This window comes from Hyaena hyaena, unplaced genomic scaffold (genome assembly GCF_003009895.1).
Source record: "Hyaena hyaena isolate Hyena2069 unplaced genomic scaffold, ASM300989v1 scaffold_315, whole genome shotgun sequence".
NCBI lineage: Eukaryota > Metazoa > Chordata > Mammalia > Carnivora > Hyaenidae > Hyaena > Hyaena hyaena.
In genome coordinates, this window is record NW_024080948.1 from 2033834 (window position 1) to 2043759 (window position 9926).

Below are 9926 nucleotides of genomic sequence, written 5' to 3' on the forward strand. Positions count from 1 at the left end.
TGTATCTCACAGTGTAGAGCAGGTCTGTCCGGCGCTCAGGACCTGTGACACTGGGACAGGTGGACACACAGCAGATGCGAGGGTCCAGCTGCCTCTACTCAGCCAGTCAGTCCGGAGATTAAAACAATGTTTATTTATTTATTTATTATGAAAGAGAGAGAGACCGAGAGATGGGCGGGGCAGAGAGAGAGAGAGAGAGAGAGAGAATCCCAAGCAGGCTGCCTGCTGTCAGCACAGAGCCTGATGCACGGCTTGAACTTGTGAACAGTGAGACCATGACCTGAGCCACAATCAAGAGTCGGACGCTTAACTAATGAGTCACGCAGGTGCCCCGTGAGATTAAAAAAAATTAATAAGTAAATAGAGCAGACCCACTGTTCTCACGTTTGATGTTTTCTGGAACACGCAGTTATTTTTCATAAAATATGTCATTTTGTTAAAATGTGATGCCCCTCAGCCCCAGGCTGGGTCAGAAGCCCCTCCCCCGAGTCCTTCTCTCACCCCCGCCTCCCCAGGGGGGCTCTGAGCCTGAGCCCCGCCCCTTCACTCGCGGCCCCTCCCATGGGCGTGGAGCTTTGCAGGACCCCCCTGGACGCTGCTGCCCTGGGGGCCTGGGACCCTGTTTCTGTCACCAGGCACGGCGCCTGGCTTAGCTAGGTGCTCCACGACCCTCTTACTTTTGGAAAATCCAGCTTATTTCTCGAACAAACGTTAACACAGAAGCGAGTCACCCCAACAAATAAAGTTAGTCAATTTTCAGCATCCCTGTTCAGTTCCCTCACCCAGTCCCAGTTTCTTGCATCATTGTGCACGGTTCTCAGATCTGTACTTTCCTTCAGCTGTAAAACACAGTTATTTCCCCAAATTTAAAAAAAAAAAAAGTTCAGAAATTAACCAAGTCAGTTGATGGAACAATGGACTCTCCTAACGTGGGGCACCTTCAGCTCTTCCAGGGCCATGAAGTTAATTCCACTCCCATTCAAAGAGCAAATATTTAAAATAAGTGTCTATCTGCTGGCAAATATACGGTGAGATGTACGTACTCCCTCATCCTAGCGTACATAGCAATATCCGGGTTGGTAAATTCTATGATGTGTTCCTGGGGCCATAACATGTTCCAAGCCATAAAGTAAATAATTCTGATCCTGAGATGTTATCCCGAAGGGATCGTGCAAACATTGGAAAGATCCAGCCTGTATGTCACTGGATTGAGCCTTTGAAAGTCCCTGCGTGGCAGTTTTGCTCTCTACTTTCTGGCTGATTCGGGTCCAGTCAGGTGTTGCCTTCTTTCTTCCCCTGTCTTCCCTTAGGCCAGTCGTTCCCTGTCCTGAGTGTCCTCCTCTTCCCTGAAGCCTCCTTCATGAGGTGTCACCATCTCCAGGAAGCCCTCACCCCTCTTTGAGGCCTGAGCCAGAGCTGTAGCAGGGCGCCAGGCTGACAAGACGGCACTTGCTCACTTCTCCACCCTCTTCCCCTCCCCTCCACGGCCCACGTTAGTCACCAGTGGGGCCGAGTGGCCTTGGCCCACCTGCCCCATGTTCTGCCTTCACTTACCTAGGAGCCCGGCTTTGGTCCTAGCCCATCACTTATGTCCTCAAGTGCCAGGTGTCTGGCCCTGATTGACAGAAAATGATGACAAGTCTCCTATACTTGCTAGAAACTTCCTGTACACCTGCCCACTCTGGTGTCCTGAAGATGGTGTCTGATTGTATATAGAAAGAAGAGTTCCATCCATCCATCCATTCATTCATTCATTCAACATTTGTTAGTGCTTGTACTGTATCTAGTCCTTTTCTGGTTGCTGAGGCTGCTGGGGGGCGCGGGGAGGTATTACCCTCAAGGAGCTCACAGGCTCATGGGAGCAGATTGATGAACAAGCAAGGTGAAAACTGGGGCGCCTGGGTGGCTCAGTGGGTTAAGCTCAGGTCATGATCTCAAGGCTCGCTGGTTGGAGCCCCCATTGGGCTCTCTGCTGTCAAGGGGGAGCCTGCTTCAGATCTTTTGCCCTCTATGCCCCTCCCCTGTCTCAAAAGTAAACATGTAAAAAAAAAGAAAAGTAAAAATCATACTAACCAGAGTTGACTCTTTCGCCTTTCTTTCTTTCTTTCTTTCTTTCTTTCTTTCTTTCTTTCTTTCTTTCTTTCTTTCTTTCTTTCTTTCTTTCTTTCTTTCTCTCTTTCTTTCTTTCTCTCTTTCTCTCTTTCTCTCTTTCTCTCTTTCTCTCTTTCTCTCTTTCCTTTTCTTTCTCTTTCTCTTTCTTTCATTTTTTCTTCCTTCTTTCTGTCTCTCTCTATCTCTCTTTCTTTCTTCTCTCATTTTTAATATTTATTTTTGAGAGAGAGAGAGAGGGCACAGGGGAGGGGCAAAGAGAGAAGACAGAGAATCCAAAGTGAGTTCTGAGCTGACAGGAAAGAGCCCCATATGGGACTCAAACTCATGAACTGTGAAATCCACCTGAGCCAAAGTCAGCTACTTAACCAACTGAGCCACCCAGACAACCAATGTTTTTTATTTTTTATTTTTATTTTTATTTTTTAATTTGGGAGAGAGAGGGTGCAAGTGAGTGAGGGGCAGAGAAAGAGATAGAGAGACAAAGAGATTGCTACAAGGGGAAGAGAGAGAGAGATGAAGAGAGAAAGAGAGGGAGAGAGAAGCAGGGCTCACCTGAAGTGAGGCTCATGTTTGTTTGTTTGTTTGTTTTACCTGAAGTGGGGCACAGGCTCACCTGAAGTGGGACTCGAATTCACAAACTGTGAGATCATGACCGGAGCTGAAGTCCGACGCTTACCGACTGAGCCACCCAGGCGCCCTGGAGTGGACACTTTCTAAATGCTCTCTCTGTATTGGAAAGAATGTTAAGGTAACCTGGTTAGACGTGCATGTTGGGAAGCACAGTGTCTTTTTTGAGAAACACTGAAGACTCCCTTAGCTGGGAGGGAACTCAAGAGAAAAGTTCTTCTTTTTTTCAATTTAATGTTTATTTATTTTTGAGAGAGACAGAGAGAAAGAGCATGAACAGGTGAGAGCAGAGAGAGAGAGGCAGACACAGAATCCGAAGCAGGCTCCAGGCTCTGACCTGTCAGCACAGAGCCCAATGTGGAGCTTGAACCACGAACTATGAGATAATGACCTGAGCCAAAGTCAGACGCTTAACCAACTGAGCCACCCAGGCGCCCCTGAGCAAAGTATTAAGGCTGAGCAGGAATGAGCCAGCTGGACAGAAGGAATGGTGTCCCAGAGGGACATAACATCATGGACAAAGTCTTGGCACTGACTCAGGTTGGTTAGTGCCCAAAGAAGCCCTGAATTTTGAGACCTTATTTGTATATATATGTGTGTGTGTGTGTGTGTGTACTTTTTTTTTTTTTTTTTTTTTGCGCGAGAGAGGGACTGTCACAAAAGAGTGAGAAAGGGAAACTCACCCGTCTTCCCCGGCTAGAAGGAGAACACCAGCTCTAGAGGACGGCGACTCTGGATTGAATCCAGCTTTGCCTCTGACCAGCTGTGTGGCCTTGGGCAAGTCACTTCACCTCTCTGAGCCTTACTTAGTCACCGCATATTCCCCCAAGACCCATTCGCTGCATCCCTCAGAAGAAAAAGGAATTCAGTGAGATAATGTGCATAAATGCTTAACACACTTCTCTACATTGTTGACATTTTGGCCTGGGTGATTCTTCTTTGTGAGAGGCTGTCCTGTGTATCGTAGGATGGTTTGTGACATCCCTGGCCTCTCCTCATGACATGCCAGTAGCATCTCTCAACAATCTGTGACAAGTATCTCCAGACATTGCCAATGTCCCCTGGGGGAAAAGGCTCCAGTCTCATACAGTGATGGCATGTGGTAGGCGCTCAATAAATACTTATTGTCTTTCCCCTTCAAGTCCAGAGGGAGCACTAACTCTCGTCCTGTCGGAACAGGAGGGGCCTTGAGGGGTCACTGAGCAAATAAGAAAACAGGGCTTAGAGAGACGTTAGCAGACTAATGTCACGCAGCATGTTTTCGGCAGAAGAGGCAGGTAGTAAGAGACAAACTAACCCTGAAGAGGAGACCCCCAAACACACTGGTTTAAATGAGCTAGCCCATTCTTTTACTGCTGTGGAGCCGAGACGCGGGTGGTCAGGGCCTTAGGAGCAGCTTGGCCGGCTCAGTCCACAGCTTCCACCTCCAGGTCCCAGGCACTTGTGCCTGTCCCTCCTATTTCTAACTTGCTGGAAGGAAGAAGGTGTAGGGAACACCCCTCTCTTTTGAAAGAAGCTCAATGCCCAATGTGGGACTTGAACTCACAACCCCAAGATCATGAGTCCCAGGCTCTACAGACTGAGCCAGCCAGGAACCCCTTTCTTTTAAACACCTAGTTTTTGCTGATAGGCCGTTGGCCAGACCTTAGTCACATGGCTACTGCAAGGGAGCCTGGGAAATGTAGTCTCTGGCAAACACCCCAGTCAAATTGGTCATGACAGGGATTTCAGAGTGTAGCAGAGACACTATAGCTGTCAGGCCCTAGTTAAACACTCCCCACCCTGACAAGAGTCCAGCAACCCAGATTTTACTGTTAATTCCCTTTGACAAGGTAGAAAATGCCAGGTTATGAGAGGCCGAGTAAACTGCCCAAGATTTCAGAGCGAGAAAGGGGCAGGGGCCATCTTGAGCTCAGATGTGCCTAACTCCCTGGCCCTCGCCCTGTGCCCAGCAGCCCTTGGCACCAACTGAACTGAGGTCCTCACAGGATCGCTCAGGAGAGCTGGCCTGAGGCCCCTCCAGGCCATGCCAAGGACTCAAGAGTCTCTTGAGGTGACTGGACCCCATGAGGCAGTCCCTTTGGATGGGTGGCATCCTCCTCCCTGCAGGGCAAAGGGGAAACTGAGGCCTGCACGTAGGGAGGAAGAGCAGCCTGGAGAGGCTCTCACGTGTCCTGGGCAGAAGAAAGCGGCGCCTGCTGGCGGATGAGACGCAGCCAGAGTGCCTGGGCGCTGGATGTCCCGTCTGTGAGCAAAGGCTCTCATAGTCGCGTGTTCAAATCCAGATTTAACACTTGCTATGTGACCTTCATGAGTCACTTTGCCTCTGTGAGCCTCAGTTTCTCATGTGTCAAATGAGGGGACCAGAGCAGTGTCTTCTGGTTGTTGTTAAGAGTTGGTGAGGTCACACGTGGTCAGCAAAGGCAGCGTCCCGGGATGGCAGTGGTGTGGGCGTAAGCAGAGGGACGCTGTCTCGGCCACGGCCTGGCACAGCTTGGGGTGAGCGGAGCCCTGGCCGTGGATGGAAGGGCCTCGGCTGGCAAGAGCAGCTGCTCTCCATGGGATGCTGAGCTCTCTCAAGGTCCTTGTCTTCCCCAGGCTGGCTGGGCAGAGGGGAGATGAGCCCTGGAGTCCAGGTGCTGCTTGGATTGATCTCAGCTCCAGGGAAACCCTAGTCCTTCAGAGGGCATGGAGGGGCAGGCCGGGATGTGGCCCAGGCCCCTGACCCTACGCCATTCTGCCCTGGACTCCTGAGCCCATGGATCAGAGGTCCCCATTCCTCCACAAGTCCTCTCAGAGTCCCTGGAGGGCACAGGAGGAAAGCACTGGCCAGGGTCACCCAGAATGTGACTGTCCCATTCCCCCTGCCTGCCTGGTCCAGAGTAGGGACTCACCGACTGCCTGCAGAGTGTGTGAATGGATGAATCAAGGGGTCTGCCACTGCCACCGACTGGCTGTGTGACCCTGGGTCAGTCTCTTGCCCTCTCTGTGCCTTGTAAAACAAGCTGGATCGTCCAAAATCTCCCTTCCAGATCCCACCCAGGTCTCTACCGCCCCAACTGCCCACCCCCATCCCAATGGCGGGAATAAAATGAGCCACCCAGGAGGGTGCAGAAATTATCTTTTATTGCAGGGGGTGGAGGGCGGTGAGCAGAGACGCTGCTGTCCCAAGCATGAGGACGAGGGTCTGTGAGGGCTCCTTCCAGCTGCGCTCTGGCTGTCACTCTGGTTGGATGGTGGCTGTACCTTGGCAGATGGAGATGCCACATGAGATGTTGTCAAGGCACTGGGGACCGATGTGGGTGAGACCCTGGGGGCTGGGGCTGTGACAGCAGTCAGCCAGCAGACCCGGCGCCTGATCTCTTCCCCACAGTGCCCTACAGAGTCTGAAGTCTTGAGGAGGGATTGGCACCCGCGGCTTGGGATTTGTCTCTGGCACCTGACGCTGACCAATCCTCCTCCCCTTACCCTTCTCTCCCCTCACCTTAGGAACAATGGCAGATGTGAGAGGACAGATCAGAGGCCAAGACGAGGGCCAGGACTCAGGGCTCAGTATATGAGCAGGACCATGGATCAGTCTGAGATCAAGGTCAGGGCTCAGTCTGTGACTGATTCATGGCTGTGTAAATCACTGAGGTCAAAGCTCGGTCTGTGACTAGGAACCCGGCTCATCTGGGTGTGTGAATAAGGCTCAGGGTGCAGAGTGTGGCCAGGATCAGGGCTCAGGCTGGGGCCAGGGTCACAGCTCAGTCTATGACCAACATTAGGGCTCAGGCTGCTGCTAAAAAAGGAGAAGCTGAGGGACACCTGGGTGGCTCAATCTGTTGAGCGTCCGACTTCGGCTGAGGTCATGATCTCACGGTTCGTGGGTTCGAGCCCCATGTCGGGCTCTGTACTGAGAGCCAGCTCAGGGTGAGGAGCCTATTTCAGATTCTGTATCTCCCTCTCTCTCTGACCCTCCCCTGCTCACACTGTCTCTTTCTCTCTCAGAAACAAATAAAAAATTTAAAAAAGAAAAAGGAGAAGCCTTCACCACAGGTGCGTGTGGAGGGCCTCACCCTCCGAGTTGGGCACAGAGCCACGCTTACCGCTAGCTGGGCAGCACGGCGCCCTCATCGTCTCCCTCTTCAGACGGCAGCCTCCAGCTTACTGTCCTTTGAAAATTTACCTGAGGGAACAAATAAATATCAGGCCTCAGTCTCCAATAGAAAGCAGACCCCAATGGCTGCCGCTCTCCAGCGAATCAGTCTGACGGCCATGGGACCTCAGGCGTGCCAGTCCACTTCTCTGAGCCTCAGTTTGTTCATCTGTACAATGGGTATAATGATAGTACCGCCCCACAGCGTTGTTGGGAGGATCCAATGGGATGGTGTGTTCAAGAGTGTACAGTGATCATCCAAGGAACTGGCTCTGTGGCTGCTTCCATAGAAGGGCCCCCTCCAGAACCCTGATAACTTCGCCTACCCCACATCTTTTGCTCCAGCATCGCCAGCAACCCCAGCTGTGCCTGGAGCCCCAGAAACCAGAGAAAGCCACTCCCCCACCTCCTGGCTAGAGGAGAAGCCATGGCTTTTCATGAGGAGGGAAAGAGAAGGACAGGTGTTTAGTAGCGACGCCTCCTGCGTATCAGGCTCTATGCTTTTCCTCTTAATCCACTCATCACCCTCCAGTGTTTGCAGTCTCGGTTCACCCAGGAGGAAACCGAGGCCCAGAGGGGCAGAGCCACTTGAACAAGGCCCCACAGTTGCTAAACAGCAGAGCCAGGGTTTGAACCCAGATCTGGCCCCTCCCCTTTCTCACATCACGCTGGCAGGCAGGTTCTGTGGGTTTAAGGAGGGATGATGATAGAGCTCTCAGAGGCCCACCGCACCCCCTCATTTCTGCAGACACTCCATCCAGCCACACTCTGCCCTCCTGCCTCCCCAGGGCCCCTGAGCAGACCTCCTGTGGGGTGCGGGCAGGGTGCATGCTTGCCCTTAGAAAGCTGCAGAGGGAAAGCTCCCACCGTCCCCAGGCTGTGACTTACTAGTGAGGTCGTGGAAAATACGGTCATCCATGTTGGAGACTAACAAGTGGATCAATGGGCACACCTGTGGGGCAGGGTGGGGGGCAGGGGGGAGAGAGAGAGACAGGGCAGAAGGGAAGGAGGGAGGGGGAGAATGGCCAGGAGCAGAAAGGAGGACAAATCGTTATCAGCTGGGGAGAAACAGCCGGCACCCAGCAATACCTCAGAGCCTTTGACCCTTATTTAGGATTCTAGAACAATAGAAACCTAGAAGTCTAAAACTGGGGAACATTAGGACCTTTGAATTCTAAAACCTCAGAACCCTAGAACCCTAGAACCTTGAGAATCTAGAATGTTAACATCCCAGAACCCTATACGCTTGGAAACCTGGAACCTTGGCACGCTGGAATCGTAAGGAATCAAAGGCGACCCTGGGAACCATGGAGCGGAGTTTCTTGCCATTCTGTGTGTACAATTCCCTGAGGGTCTCACTGCAATGCAAATCCTGATTCAGCACGTCCTGGGTGGGAGGGGGCGGGGGTGGGGACTGAGATGGGAGAGCCTGCATTTCTAGCCAGCTCCCTGGTGGGGGGCCCGTGCTGCTGGTCAGAGGACCACATTGTGAGTAGTGAGGCTCCAGTTCAGTGAATGACAGAGCCACGCGGAGGACTTTTCTTCATAAACCCAGATTCTCAGCCCCCTTCCAGAATGCCTGGTTCAGAATCTCTGGAACTTTGGGCACATGGTACACACGTGTGTATGTATGAAAATGATGTAACTACCTATTGTTCAGGTCTGTGTTTATTCTTTTTTTTTTAATTTTTTAATTTATTTCTGAGAGAGAGGGAGACAGTGTGAGCAGGGGAGGGTCAGAGAGAGAGGGAGACACAGAATCCATAACAGGCTCCAGGCTCTGAGCTGTCAGCACAGAGCCCGACGCGGGGCTTGAACCCACGAATCATGAGATCATGACCTGAGCCGAAGTCGGACGCTTAACCGACTGAGCCACCCAGGCGCCCCTCATTCTTTAATTAATATGTAAGTGATATTAATTTCTAATTATGGTAGAGAGATAGTTTTCTTTTCAAATAAGTGTATTTAAATAAGTTTAAGTATAATCACATTGTTTAAAGGAACACATTAGCTAGAAAGGCAAAGTGGATATATCCCAATGGCTGAAGTTTGGGGCCCAATGATTTCAGCTACTGTCAGTCTCTGCTCCTGTCTCTCACTCCCCAGGCTGAGTAAAGGGGCACAGGTTCTAGCTGACACCCCAAGGAGAAGTTGGCAGAAAAGGTGCCCGGAGAATACAATCAGGCCTGTGAATGGCACACCTGCTGCCCCTCTCCCACCACCCCTAACACCCCCCCTGCATATTTCTGGGCCCCCAGGAGTGGAGGACTCACATCCTTCTCTATTAGGAAGGCCACAGTCCTTTTCAGGTTGTACTACATGTAGCTCAGGATCCTATTGGTCAGTGCGCTGTGCCTGGAAAAGAGAGACAACTGATGAAGCCCAGTCACGTGGGCACAAGTGACACACAGCGAAGGGTGAGGAGGGCGTCGCAGATAAGTAGCACCTTGAACCCCCAGCCACTGTGGTACTTTTCTAACCACAGAGCTCCTGTTCAGGGGCACCCCACGTCTGACCAGAGGCTCTCCTCAACCTATGAGAGTCTCCTCACAACCTTAAGACCTCATTCATTCATTCAGCACATATGACAGATCACCACCTGCATGCCAGGCACTACACTAGGCTGGTTACACGGGAAGGAGCAAACCACAAGCACCCCCACTCCTGGCACCTAAACAGGGAGTCTTGCTAAGGCTGGCTCCTTCCTGCCTTCAGCTCTCAGCTTGATGGACACCTCCTCAGGCAGCCCTCCCTGACTGATTGCCTAAGGGAGTGCTTTGTCTGACATTATAATCTGATATTTTCCTTGAGGGCTCTTTACTGATGGTCTGGATGCTTGTCTGTCTGCCTTTCCCTCAGGACAATAAACTCCAGGAAAACAGGGTCCTTGTGTGTTGTCATCAGAAATTCTCCAGAGTTCAGAGCCTGTCTGGAACATAGCAAATATTCATACATTTTTCACTGAGAGAAGCAATGAAGTAAACATAGAATTAAATATATAAGGACAGCTTGGGACAATATTCTGAAGAGCTAGAGTAGACTATTTTGA

General features: G+C 51.3%; 1 long non-coding RNA gene across 1 annotated transcript; it reads right to left on the minus strand.

Annotated features, from left to right (window-relative positions):
* Window positions 1-5881: 5881 nt before the first annotated feature.
* Window positions 5882-7825, minus strand: LOC120242767. The gene is made up of 3 exons (XR_005531162.1): window positions 7766-7825; window positions 6828-6907; window positions 5882-5985 (listed from the first exon to the last, which is right to left on the minus strand). It is a non-coding gene; the product is annotated as an uncharacterized LOC120242767 (long non-coding RNA).
* Between the last annotated feature and the right edge of the window lie 2101 nt (window positions 7826-9926).